Source organism: Lissotriton vulgaris, chromosome 8 (assembly GCF_964263255.1).
Source record: "Lissotriton vulgaris chromosome 8, aLisVul1.2, whole genome shotgun sequence".
NCBI lineage: Eukaryota > Metazoa > Chordata > Amphibia > Caudata > Salamandridae > Lissotriton > Lissotriton vulgaris.
The window spans coordinates 1,314,983,404-1,314,997,686 of record NC_141696.1 but is presented as its reverse complement, the minus strand read 5'-3'; positions in this window follow the sequence as shown (position 1 = coordinate 1,314,997,686).

Sequence of the window (14,283 nt, the reverse complement as noted above, 5' to 3'; positions counted from 1 at the left end):
TGGTGCTCACGTGGGAGCACAATAGTGGACGACACTATGAAGTCTTGTTTCACTGTTTACCAAACAAACGCGGGTATATAACATCGCAGCACGCTACTTGAATTTTAATTCGTGGTGGAGTTTGGAAGTACAACAGGTGTTAATTTGTGCAGCTAGAGGTGAGTCGATGTTCGGTTGAGTTAGTATCAGCATAGAGTTCGTGTAACTTTAAATTTTACAAGTAGATTTGCTTGCTTTGCAGATTGAAACTAAGAAGCTTAGATTCCTACTGGTGAGGATCCACGTAACTTTGGTGAGCGTATATATATAAAGGAGCTTTAGCACTTGATTTAGTGTTACATTTTTAGCCTAGCAGATTTATTTGTAAAGAGGACATAACAGTAAATGGTTACCGAGATATGTGGAAATTAGACTCTTTTGAAGTAATAGGAGGCGTCTTTGTCCATTTGGGCAGTAGTTGACGTTAAGGTGTGTAATTAAGATACTATAGTGGAACATATTTACCTTTATGGCTACATGTTGGTCCAGTTAGATAGCATTTAAGAATGATATCATTGACATTCATGATAGAAAAAACCTTCTGTTGTCTTATTTAAGCATGAGTTTCCCAGAATATTAATTTTTCTGCTTGTAAGGGAAGTTTCTCATGTGCCTTTGCTTCTTTGTACTACAGATAGTAAAGTACCAAGAGTTTCCCCGCAACGGTTGGTCTACGCTTGAGCATAGATGGCTTCAGCGTTCATGCACGACTGAATACTGTCTCCCTACACTACCCCATTGAGCTCAGCTTTTTTCAGTTACAGCTACTATAGCACCAAGTAAGTGTATACTCATAGGAGTAGATTCTCCATCTGGCCTCTGAATACATTGAAGTCAAGGTGCTGACATAGACGTATCTTGTCGTTTTTGTTCTTAGCTGAAAGATTTATATTTGATAACTCTACATGTCGGAGGACCGGAATACTTCTATATAACACCGAGTAGTTGAGATGTGAGTACAACAGCTACAATCTCGTCTTTATAACACACGCAGCGTGGTGGCAAATTCATGCATTTAACATCGAGTTCATATTTTGTTGCTCTCCGACTTTTGCAAACAACATTGTATCGTAATACCTATCTATGGCGGTAGAGGAGTTTCTCAAGTTCATTTCTTATCTTTCTTTTCTTTCTATTTTTGACCTGGATAAGATGTCCACAGTCTATATCTTTCATAAAATCTATTGTTTAAACTAGATGTCTGAACAAATATATGTACTACCAGTGTTCTTTATGAACTGCCTTTGCATACTATTTAATTAGCTGTTTTTTGAAGTTTTTGTTAAACATAAGGAAGGTAAATGTGAATTATTGATACATTGTTTTATTTTTGCAGTGCCCCTGAAGAAGGGAACCCCCCGAAATGCATTGGGCCTATTTCTCAACTATGTTTTCAACTACATCAAAAATTTCTCAACATTATAGTCACTATAGTAACTTTGTATTCTGGTGATATCAAGTTGTTAATTTTCAAATTTTGTATTGATTTCAAAACTGATATGTTGAAACAAATAAGATTCACAAGCAAAAGATTACATAAAGCCATGTTTGGAAGAAGAATTTTCTCTTTGAGTGATTAATTGAAATACCACAGGTCATCGATTGTTTATATTTGTTATACTTTAAATATACAGGAGTGCGCTTGGTAAACTAGTGGAATTTTCCACCAGAGGTTGATTGTTATTTTGGGCTGGCTGCCTTACAACCAAGCAGCACACAAACATTGTGCAAACGTTTGATTAATTGTAAATTTGTACTAGATAAGGGAGTGCGCAGATAAGAAAATACTTTTTTAGATATATTAGGAACATAGACATTAACATCTTCAGCTATGCGGATGATAAGCAACTACTGTTCACGATCAACAATAGCCCCACATCTAGACAACAATTCCAGGACAGTATGAGGTTCATCTGGGATTGGATGAACTGTAAGCAGCTGAAATTGAACTCTGATAAAACGAAGATTGTCATCACTAAGAGTAAGGTGAGCCGCAGGGTTCCATCACTTTGGCCCAGTGAGATGGGTTCTCCGCCTGTCCCTAAAAAGGCTGTAAAACGTCTTGGGGTTATTATTGATGAGGAGCTTACATTGAAGCAGAAAGTAGGCGCCGGTACATCGGCAAGCTTTTAACAACTGCGGCGCATAAAAAAGATAAGGAAATAACTCACTAAGGAGGCTCTGATCCAGGTAATAATAGCCCTAGTCACGTCTGAAATTAACTATGCTAATTCTCTCTATTAGGGTCTCCCTAAAATCGTTCTACGCAGACTCCAGCTAATTCGAAATCAGGCTGACTGTATGATATGCTGTCTGCCCAAATATGGCATATCTCCTACATGATGAAGCATCTTCACTGGCTGCCAGTTGAACAGAGAATCAGGTTCAAGGTGTGCTGCATGATCTTTAAGGCCCTGAATCTGAACTGTCCTGCCTTCGTGAAGTCACAGATCAACAAGTACTGTCTTACCAGACAACTAAGAACTAGCCATTTACATTACTTGCTGGTCCCACCGTATAAAAAACAACAAAGGGTGGGCGTAGGTTCTCCATTATTGCTCTGCGAATCTGGAACTGTCTGCCAGTGGAGCTTAGGTCCACTGCAAAATACACTAGATTCAGACAACTTCGGAAAACGTGGTAGTCCAAACAGGTTTACCAATAATCAGGGACTAAGGCTGCATTTGCATTCCAGCACCAAGAGACCGGTTGGTGAACATGCGCTTTAGAAATGCCTAGTAACATAACATAACATCTCCTGTCTATGTGTAACAGAACTGGCGCATCAACCAGGTTGTGGAAGTAAAATCAGTGTATCACATTGGAACCAGTTTTTTGTCTCCAGAGATCAATGCATCGGACAGCATATCTCGGCTGATGCAGCTTGCTGAGGTCAATGCATCTCCTTGACTGCAAGGTGGAATCCAGTGCATTGCTCAACGCCTGTTGACTCAGGCATCCGTCTTTGTATGTGACACATCCCCTTCACTGTGTGGAGAAGGCTGGTGCATCTCACTGCTTGCAACCAGGAAAGGTACTTTGTTCACTGGGGCCTGTGTGGGTCCTGTAGCCAGCCTGTGCTTCCACAGAGTCAGCCCGAACATTGACTTTGCCCCAGTTCAGCGTGACCTAAATTAACAGTTTTACCGCTACTTGTTCTAAGAGCTTCATTACATTTATTTCTTTTAAATTCAAAATCTCAACTTATATATATTGGATTTTTGTAGTTTTGGTTTAATTCTGCTTATAATATACTAATCTATTTTTATAAACCTGTGTGGAGTCTTTTTGTGGTGCATTCATAGTGTGACAGTGTGTGTGTTGCACAAATACTTTACACATTACCTCTTTACATAAGCCTGACTGCTCTGTCAAGTCAAGTCAAGTCAAATGATTTATATAGCGCACTACATACCCAGAGGGTCTCAAGGCGCTTGAAGAAGGGTTGGGGAATTACTTGTCGAATATCCAAGTTTTAAGTTGCTTTCTGAATGCTAGGTGGTTCTGAGTGAGGCGAATGTGAGTGGGAAGTGAGTTCCAGGTTTTAGCTGCCAGGTAGGAGAAGGATCTACCTCCCATGGTGGTTTTGTTGATGCGCGGTACAGTAGCAAGGGCTTGGTTGGAGGATCGTAGCTGGCGGGAGGGGGTGTAGAAGGAGAGTCGTGTGTTAAGGCAATCGGGTCCAAGTTTGTAGAGTGCTTTGTGAGCGTGGGTTAGGAGGCGGAAAGTAATCCTTTTATTGACGGGGATCCAGTGGAGGTTTTTCAGGTGACCAGAGATGTGGTCTTTACGCGGGATGTCTAGTATGAGTCTGGCTGAAGCGTTCTGAATGCGTTGGAGTTTTTTCTGGAGTTTTGCGGTGGTACCGGCGTATAGGGTGTTTCCGTAGTCCAGGCGGCTCGTGACCAGAGCGTGGGTGACAGTTTTTCTAGTTTCGGTGGGGATCCAGCGAAATGTTTTTTTGAGCATGCGAAGAATATTGAAGCAGGATGATGAAACGGCGTTGACTTGTCTGTACATGGAGAGTGAAGAATCCTGGATGACGCCCAGGTTCTGTGCGTGGTCCGTCGGGATGGGTGCTTTTCCAAGGGGCTCTGGCCACCAAGAGTCATCCCAGGCGGAGGGGGAGGTACCTAGGATAAGGACTTCTGTTTTGTCTGAGTTCAGTTTTAGTCGGCTGTGGTTCATCCACTCGGCTACTTCTTTCATTTCTTCATGTAGGTTGGTTTTGGCCGTGTTCGGGTCTTTGGTGAGTGATAGGATCAGTTGTGTGTCATCAGCGTATGAGATGATGTTGAGGTTGTGTTGGCGTGCGATGACCGCGAGGGATGCTCATGTATACGTTGAACAGGGTGGGGCTGAGTGAAGATCCTTGTGGCACGCCGCAGATGACTTCAGTGGCTTTAGACTTGAATGGTGGGAGGCGGACTCTTTGGGTTCTTCCGGTGAGGAACGAGGTGATCCAATCCAGTGCTTTTCCTTGGATTCCGATGTTTCTGAGGCGCTGTAATAGGGTGCTATGACAGACTGTGTCGAAGGCTGCGGAGAGGTCGAGGAGGATGAGGGCGACTGTGTCTCCATTGTCCAGTAGAGTTCGAATGTCGTCTGTGGCTGCGATGAGGGCGGTCTCAGTGCTGTGTTTGGCTCGGAAGCCGGACTGTGAGGAGTCAAGGGATTTGTTGGTTTCGAGGAATGCGGCGAGCTGGTTGTTGACAGCTTTCTCGATGACTTTGGCCGGGAATGGAAGGAGCGAGATGGGGCGGTAGTTTTTGAGTTCGGTGGGGTCAGCTGTGGGTTTTTTCAGAAGGGCGCTTAGTTCGGCATGTTTCCAGCTTTCCGGGAAGGTGGCGGAGTTGAAGGAGCAGTTGATGACGTCTCGGAGGTGTGGTGCTATGATGGAGTCTGCTTTGTTGAAGATGTGGTGAGGGCATGGGTCTGTGGGGGATCCTGAGTGGATGGAGTTCATCAGGCGGATGGTGTCCTCAGTGGAGATTGGGTTCCAGTCATTAAGGATGTTCAAGGGGGGTGAAGGTCCTGCAGAGGGTTGGGTGGGTTGGTCTCCGGGTCGGTTGTCGAAGCTGGTGTGGATGTCTGCGATTTTGTTGTGGAAAAATGAAGCTAGGGAGTTGCAGAGGGCTTGAGAGGGGGTGATGTCATTGGAGTTGGCTGAGGGGTTGGTAAACTCTTTGACGATGTTGAATAATTCCTTGCTGTTGTGGGCGTTGTTATCTAGTCGGTCTTTGAGTGCGGCTTTCTTGGCAGACCGGATTAGTTGGTGGTGTGTGCTGGTGGCGTTTTTGAAGGCGTCCCTGGTGCTGGTGTTTGGGTCTTTTTTCCAGGCCTTTTCGAGGGAGCGACAGAGTTTCTTAGATTTCTTAAGATCGTCGTTGAACCAGGAGGCGTTCTTGCTGCCTAGCTTGATTTGGCGTTTTTTCAACGGTGCTAGGATGTCGGCGCTGTTGGATAGCCATTGGGTGAGGTTAATGGCTGCTTGGTCGGGGTTTGAGGAGTGGACAGGGGGGTTTTGAAGAAGCGATGAGGAGATCTGGTCGATGGTGATTTTGTTCCAGTTTCTTCGCAGAGTAGGTTGAGGATGGGTGTGAGTTGTGGTCTTATTGTAGCTAAAGTGAACGCAGCTGTGGCCCGTCCAATGTAGAGTTGTGGTGTGACTGAAGGAGACATGTTTGCTGGAGGTGAAGATAGGGTCGAGTATGTGACCTGCGATGTGGGTGGGGGTAGTGACAAGTTGTTTGAGTCCGAGTTTGGCGAGATTATCCGGAAGGGTGGTGGCATTGCTGGCATTGCTCTTTTCCAGGTGAAAGTTGAGGTCTACCAGTAGAATGTATTCCTCGGAGGGGAGGGCGTGTGGGGTGATAAAATTAGTGATGTCTTCAGTGAATTGTGCATGGGATCCTGGTGGTCGGTAGAGGAGGGTGCCTCTGAGTGTGGTCTTGAGATCGGTGTGGATCTGGAAGTGAAGGTGTTCGGCGCTAGTAAGGTTGACGTCTGAGCTGGTTGAGATGCGGATGGAGTTCTTATGGATGATAGCGATGCCTCCTCCTGTTTGGTCGGTGCGGTCCTTACGGATGATCTTGTACCCTTCCGGGATGGCAATGGTGATGTCTGGGGCAGAAGAGGCGTTCATCCATGTTTCTGTTAGGAAGGCGACGTCTGGAGAGATGGTGTCTAGGGGGTCTGGCGCTGGGCGCGGTCCAGGCGTAGACGGGCTTACCTTTGGCGCACCTTCGGCGCGCATGGGGCGCGACCGCTGAGCGTGAACGCTGCGCGTAAGAGCATCTGTCATAAGTGGGAGGGGGGAGGGGCGAGGGAGGAGCAGCTGGGAGGCGGGTGCGTGGTGGAGGGGGCGGGCTCTGGGCAACAACAACAAAAACAGCAATGGCGGCTGGGGCGGAAGCGCCGACCGGGTCGGGTGAAACCGACCAAATAACTACGCGGGGCAGCCACACAAATGCCAATGCAGGGAGCAAAATTAACCAGACAATGAAGCAATTAACAACAAACACGGGCACACGATCTCAAGGCAGCTAATGCAGGGGTATAAACAAACAGATAAATAATGCAGCAATTAACAACAAACACGGGCACACGATCTCAAGGCAGCTAATGCAGGGGTATAAACAAACAGATAAATAATGCAGCAATTAACAACAAACACGGGCACACGATCTCAAGGCAGGACAATACAGGTGAAAAATACACAAATAATGCAGCAAATGACAATTTCTGTGGTTAGCAGCGGATCTGCGCAAACGATACCCAGCTTGAGGCAGGAGAGAGCAGGGGTAGGAGGGAGCGACCGTAACTGACGAAGTCAGGACGCTACAAGAGGGTGAGTACAGGTGATCTTTTAGTGTGTATCTCTCTTACCCTGACTAGAGTGGTGGTTCCTGCTAGGCTAGGGTACTTGCCTCAGTAAACCAGGAAGCCCCAGTTTTAACAAACATCCTTACAGTGAAAATGTTCTCAAAGCTATTTTCACTGTTGCAGGTTTTGGCTATTGCTTAGTAAATCTTTGTCCTGTATCTCAGAAATGGGACTAATTAAATAACTATTTTAATAGTTGTTAAAAATTCAATTTAGTGGTGAATATGACAAAAAGGTATTTTTTTAAAGTTACCTATACCCTGCTTGAAGCCCCTGGAATTTAAATCTGCCATTTGCTCTCCCACTTTGGCCAGCTAATAATTAGGCTTTACATAGGTTGTATGTTATTTTATGTCATAATGATTTTTAGAGTGCACTAATCACCAAAGAAGGAATCCAGGTGCCCGAGCAGATATGTAGGTTTGTGGTCCCTAAGGTGCTTATATGAAGAGCCAGGACTTTGTCTTCTTGCAGAGCTCAAGAAGTATTGAGGGAGGTCATTTCATGTCTTGGGTGCAATGTAGGAAAATTAGCAACCTCCTGTTTTGCTTTTTTGTCAATGAGGAATGAACTTGCATAGATGAACCCCTGAACCTGACAGACTGTACAAATGGGGGTGTGATGATCCTTTTTGACATTATAATGCCAAGTTCTGCTTGAATATCACATCTTGCTTGACAGGTTTTGGGGCTAGCACACTTCAAAGAGGTCTTCATTAAATACTGTAAATGCATAACCCATCCATCATGGCCCCAGTTTAGTGTGGCATATTCCCACTTATTTTCCCATGCCAGGAATACATTTAGCACTTCCAGGCACCCACTTGAGAACTCCATGGACAGGTGAAAGATCAGAAGAGGACCAAACTTGTTTCCTGAGATCTGAGAAGAACCCCAAAGGACTAAACCTGCTCTCCTACTTGTACACAGGACAATATAGAGGACTCCAAGGGCTAACAGTTGGCTTTTCATAAAGGGATGCAACAAGCTAGAAAAGCACTTTTCTGCAATAGCCCAGCTGATCAGTGGCAACTGGACGTGTACAGGACTCTGCCTACCGCCTTGTGAGTGTCTAAGTGCCTCCCTAGAAGTCCTAGTGAGCTTTACAATTGTATATCTTGGTGGATTTGAGATTAATGCACTAAACCAGAAGGTAAAAACTTTTAGCAGGTGGAACCTGGTTAGTGTATCTCAGCCATGCTCCATTGCGGTCAGCCTTAAAATATGCATAGGTCCTGTTCTACCATGACCATTGATTAGCATTGGCACTTTGTGTTTCTTGACACTATATATCCTTAAAACTTCATAAATTCAATCTCCGGTTCCCTTATTTGATTTTTGTTATTTTGGTGTCATTGTGTTTATTAAATTGTATTCTATTTTTATATATTCATTTTGCAATTTTTTACTGTTTTGCATTTTTACTTTATTACTGTTTTAGTACTGTATACATACTTTACATATTGTCTCGAAGTTAAGCCTGTCTGCTCTGTGCTGTAAATACAAAGGTAGGGGTCACTATTCCTAAAGAGGAAAACAAGAAGTATCTAGGAGTTGGACAGATAAAGAAGGGGCAATCAACACGACTGTTTCATGTTGCCCTCACACATCCTGAGGAATGTCAAGCCTGAGGAATGTCAAGCTTTATCCGAAGGGGAATTGCTCCACGTAGGGCCAGCGCTGCAATGCGCTATGGGTTCCCCGAAGTGACACTTTAGTGGAGATCTTTTGTTTATGACGTTTGATGAGTGCAAGTGATGTCTTGATGGGGTGGTGTTGAGTGTTGCTGTGAAATTAGTTAAAACTGATTTAGTGATATCACCTAAACCTTTAAAACATGGATTCCCATATCAGATTAAAAAGCCTCATAGGTTTATGCTACTTGAGGGGTTATAATGTGCCCTCGTAGTCTTGTTTGTTACCTCGGTTAGGGTCAAACTTTGGTCAACGTGTTTCACGTCCCTGGTGGTCAAGACAGATCTGCGGTGCTTCCTCAGGACCTTAAATATGGGTGAGTTTCCTCCCCCACACTGCTCTGTGCTGTAGCCAGTGGGTTGAGCTGAAGTTTATTTAGTAACTTCATTGGTTCACCCTGACAAGGACGGTGATTACTATTTGAAGTAGCTACTTACACCACTTGCACACCTCAACTAATAATTCAATTTCTTACAGAAAGTAATACCCAGATATCCAAAATGTCTGTGAGGTCTCCAAGCGGCAAGCTAATTCATGGCCACCTTGGAAATCTTATTTGTTGCCGGGGTGCTGTGACCTACTGAATTCTCTAAGAACACAAAGCCTCTGTTCAGACAGCACCAATACTCTACAGGCCTTTCCTTCTCTGAGTTGGACTCAGAGCAAGCACCTTATTTTAGCACACCCTATAGTTTAGATGTGCATATGTGAATGAGTCTAGTTCTTTCAGAATATAAAAAAAATGTTTTGGAAGTTTTATGATTAATGCACTCAAACAAGATACACGTTTGTTGAAAAGCAGCATTACATAACTATCATCTTCGCATATAATAGATGTTACTAATGATTACTACTTCAATAGGCTTTCCTATCATGAGAGTCCAATGTCCTAATGAAGACCTCCATACATTTCCTGAGTTGGCTTAAACATTCAGAGTTGACAACAATATTGACCAGTGAGAAGCTAATAAGGAATTTAATTATCCTCAACGGCTCTAGGGAACACCAACATGATTAGTGATGTAATAGACTTCTGAGCATAAACTAATACACACAACGGATTAGTTAAAGCAATTAAAAAAGTGACAGGTTGGGGCTTGTTTTTGAATAACTACAGAATATTGTTTTGACCACTGATGCTAAAAACATGTCCATGCATGTGAGTAGACACATTGAGAGTATGATCAAAGAGCAAAGAAGGAATTTTTTATATAGATGTATCTACATTGTATATGCAAAGCATTTGAACAATTACACATTAGAAGGGTTAACTATTTTTTACTTTCAACAGAGATAATATTTTTCCCTATGGAGAAAGAAGGGCTCATGGCCGCTTTATTTGCCTTGCCCGAACCGGGATTGTTTATGACTTGTTCTGAACAGCTGCAAGCCCTCGTCCCCACTCCATCCTGCTTATTTGCTTTAGCTGTTCACACATGCGACTGGGTTAGTGCAAATATGTAATACTCGAAGAATCCACAAGTTGAGGACCGAGCAAATCAATGCAACCAAAGAGATTTGGGGGGAGTGGAGTCTGTCCCTCATGTAAATATTGTCATATGTAAATACGGCCTTTCACTTACGAAAGGAGGTATGTCCTTTATTTGTGAGGTGGCGGGACTGGTCTTTCATGCTATACTTTGTGGCAAACTTGGCCCAGTGTAAAACGCACTTAATTTATGCTAAAAGTGTACGTGTGGTTTTCGGTGTGTTTTTAGACAAGAAAACTAAATCGTTCTCCTTGCAATGCACATGGAGCAAGTTAAATGTTTTAGAGAAATAAACAGCTCGCCTGACATCAAGGATATTATGTCAAAGCACCCAGTCCCAGGGGTATGGTAATTTTGAAAAACAAATTTACCAAATAGTTTAGCTGAAATAGTTGTTGATAAACATCTTTGTATGTGGCAGCGTATGTGAAAAAACAGCCAATTGAACTATGCTACGCAACAAAATAAAACAGAAAAAAGCAGAAAACAGGTTTGAGTTATTTTGTGTGCACAATCATAGCTGGGTAAAAATTCAGCTTCTTGAGAAATCCGGTAGGCAGGACCGAGAAGACGAGTAGGGCTCGTGCAGTGCAGTGGCGTCACTGGGGTTGGTGTCACCCGGTGCGGGTAACTCATGGTGTCACCCCCTCATGACTTACCGCATGGGCTCGAGTCTCGGCAATGACGCTGAACATACTGTGATTCTACGCAAATCGCTTAATCTCCCCGTGCCTAACAAAAAATTAATGTGTCTTCATGTAATGCAACTGGTGCTATGCAAAGCACGACTCGCTGCTGGTTAGTGATTGTAGAATCACACCCCACCCCCCTCTCTTGTTTGACAGAGTTGCACCACTAAACCTTTTAACGCACAGAAGGAGAAATATGGCAGCAGGTAAAATAGTATAAACTGAACTCCATAAGGGGCCTAAAGTCCAGGTACCAGCAGGCCACTCAGAGGGCTGTGGGTATATGAAATCATACTACTCAGTACCTTGCTTTTATCCCAGCAGTGTCACGTGCTGTAGCAGACCGATACCATCAGTAATACCACTTTTTAAGGTTACCTCGCTTTTTAATGTTGACATAAATAAAATACCCTGCGCCACTGAAGTTCAAAATGTTCAAAGGATGTAAATAAATTCAGACATCTGCCCCTGCACTGTCTTCAGCACAATAACAGCACCATGAACAATGGGGTTTTACAAACTTGTAAGGAGATGACATTCATTCTCTGCCCCATTAACGGCCTCTGTCTTTTCTCACCTGCGCAGGAAGAAATGCCGAGGGTCTGACTTACTTCAGTCAAAATTCTCTGTTGCCTTCCAAGGAAACATTTATTACACCCACAAGGATGCCCTCCCTCACTCTGCCAAGACACTCGGTTTTCAGTGCTGTGCCTGACTCGTCTTTTATTCACTCCTTTATTCTTTCAATCCCTGAACTGCTGCACCAGCAGAAAAAGCCTGAGCCCCTCTCCGTTCCTTCGCAGCAAGGGCCAGAAAGAATGCTTAGTTTTGTGTATTACCTTTTGCAACTTATATCACTATTCTGCGCAAGCCAGAGACTTGTGCGTGGCAGGTATAATTCCACACACTTTTTTTCTACTTAGCATTATTTCCTTTACCGTGGAATTAGGAATACCTTTCAGAGATAAAAGATTTCGGTGTTTTGTACACGAGCCATTTTCACTTTCTCAGCGCATTGTCTTGATGAATTTTACTGCATAAGCCGTTTTTTTTTCCACTGACGGATAAACTCCTACAGTGAGACATGTCTTCTGGTCCAAGGTGCCACGCGCTCTGCTGAAATTCCAGAATTACCATATGACCCAGGGAATTGAGAAACGGAGGCGCGGATTCACGTTCTGACTTCGGAAGTCATGTATTTCATGTAGGTGCGTGCGCTGCGCACCGTGCGCTTGAACTATAAGCAGCAGAGCAGACTTGAGGCTGCACTGCAGTGCAGAGCTGTGTTTGTGTTACACAGCGAGCCAGCAGCGTAACCAGATTGGTGTCACCCCATGATGGGGTGACACCCGGTGCGGTCCGCACCCCCCCCCCCCCCTCACCCCCCTAGTGACGCCACTGGTGCAGTGCACTCTGCAGCTTACACAATTGGCAACCAACAAGCAGAACCAACAACTGAAATAACTATTCAGGTAGATCACTCTGAAGCTTTTTGAAATTGCTAACAGTAAATGGCAACCAACCTGAACTCATGACAGTACCTGAGAAACATTAGCAATTCTTCCCATAACAGATATCTCGCAGAGGATGGCCTTTTTATTTTAACGTGTGCTATAATTCTACATGTTCAGAACTATGATAGATAAGTGAGTGCGATTTATTAAAAGAAAATATTTGTACATTTGTACACACTGTTTTAACATGAACATCCTTTTGTGTTATTGCAGCAGCCATTTCAGATGCCTTCGTTTTTACTCTAAATTGGGTGTTTTTTGGTCTTGCCCATATTCTAACATCGAGTGTGTAATCAATATTGCCATATGTCAGGGTGATGCTGTAGTAATCACTTTGTGCCATGGTGTCGGTGCCCACAGAGGAGCGTGTTGTGTGCTGCTTTTTTCTGGTTCCACTCCTCATAGTTGAGGAAAGGTACTTTGAACCCTCTGGAAGGTAGTTGATGATTATGCATTGGGGAGTCTGATAAGGTGATGCATAAACACGTATAAGTTCCTAAAGGCGCAAACTATTGGCTATGCCAATGCTTGTTTTTGTTTTCCTAACTGTTCAATGTGTACAGTTCATTGAAACAAAAAAAATGGAAATAACTAAAGCCTTTCCTTTTACATTCCCTTTGCACAAGAAAGAATGTCACATAATTGACTTTAATTCACTTTCTCCGAGAAAAGTTTGTAAACACCATACCCATAATAGAAAAATAAGCAGCAATTTGTCAGAAGACATAGCCTGACATGTGATCTCTGTCTTTGAAGTGCAGTAAATGTGAAAAAAAAGGTACAGACTTTATAAGCATCCTTATGTATTGCTTGGACTTTCGCAACCCTCCAAAAATCGACTTGCATGAAAAATATATATATATATATATAGTAGCCAAATAGTGACTAAACACCCATACATACAATAAGTATTGTTTATTTTGTAATGAAGAAATCCTGGCCCGATTAAAAATTATCCCAAGGGGAATAGCCAATAGCAGTGGTATATATTCCTGCAAGAGTTCATGTGTATTATTCCTCATTCCTGGCTCTATTTTCAATATGACTTTTTGCCCACTTTTAACAAGCATATTAAAACTCTCGACTGTATTATTAGGAAAACAATATCGGCAGCTGTCTTCCATGCTGTTTGCAGGACATCTTTGAAATAAAAATCCATCGCAATTACGTAGTCAACACACCATCGATAACATAATATGGTCCTTCTATATCCTCCGTACATCGGACAATCTGCTGTCATCAGATACTACAGGGTCAAAGTATGCAATAAATTAGTAAAAGCGTATGTTTCAAAATTATTGCACCACCTTTATTAATGTGTATGGGTGTATAACAAAACAGTATTAAGGAATATAAAGGATGTATCTTTTAAACAATGAAGCTGGACACATTGCCTATTTTAGGAAGCTGGTGTGACTCAGACACCCAATTATTAAACCCGGGATGCTCCGAAAAGTGATGATTTAACATTTCGTTTATGATGGAACAATAGACATTTTTTGGACTGTACATTTCTCTTTTAAATATACTGAAAATAAAAGGGACTTAATCAATTAATAATCATGATAAAGATTGTGAAATTGACAAACGTTACGAGGATGGCTGTCCTTCGGACCGCTACGGTGAAGCTCCACGCCTCCACGTAGCACCTGGGCTTCCTGTTCCTTGCTCCTCCCCCCATTCGGCTCCTCGAGGATGATGGCGTCGGAGGTGTTCTGCGGCGTTCTCACCGGTGCCTGCGAAGTCCGTGCAGACTGAAGTGCAGGATACGCGCTGGGTTTTCTGACGCGCTGGTACAGGTTGCTGCTGCTGAAAAAGCAGAGGTAGCGAAACTTCGAAGGAACGACCTGCTCTCCCAAAAAGGTATATGCCCGCAATGAAGTCGCTTGGAAAGCGCATGCCGTGCGTCTATCAAGAGAGACATTCTATTTAAAATTAAGCCATTAGATGTTTCAGGGGTGCTCATATCATA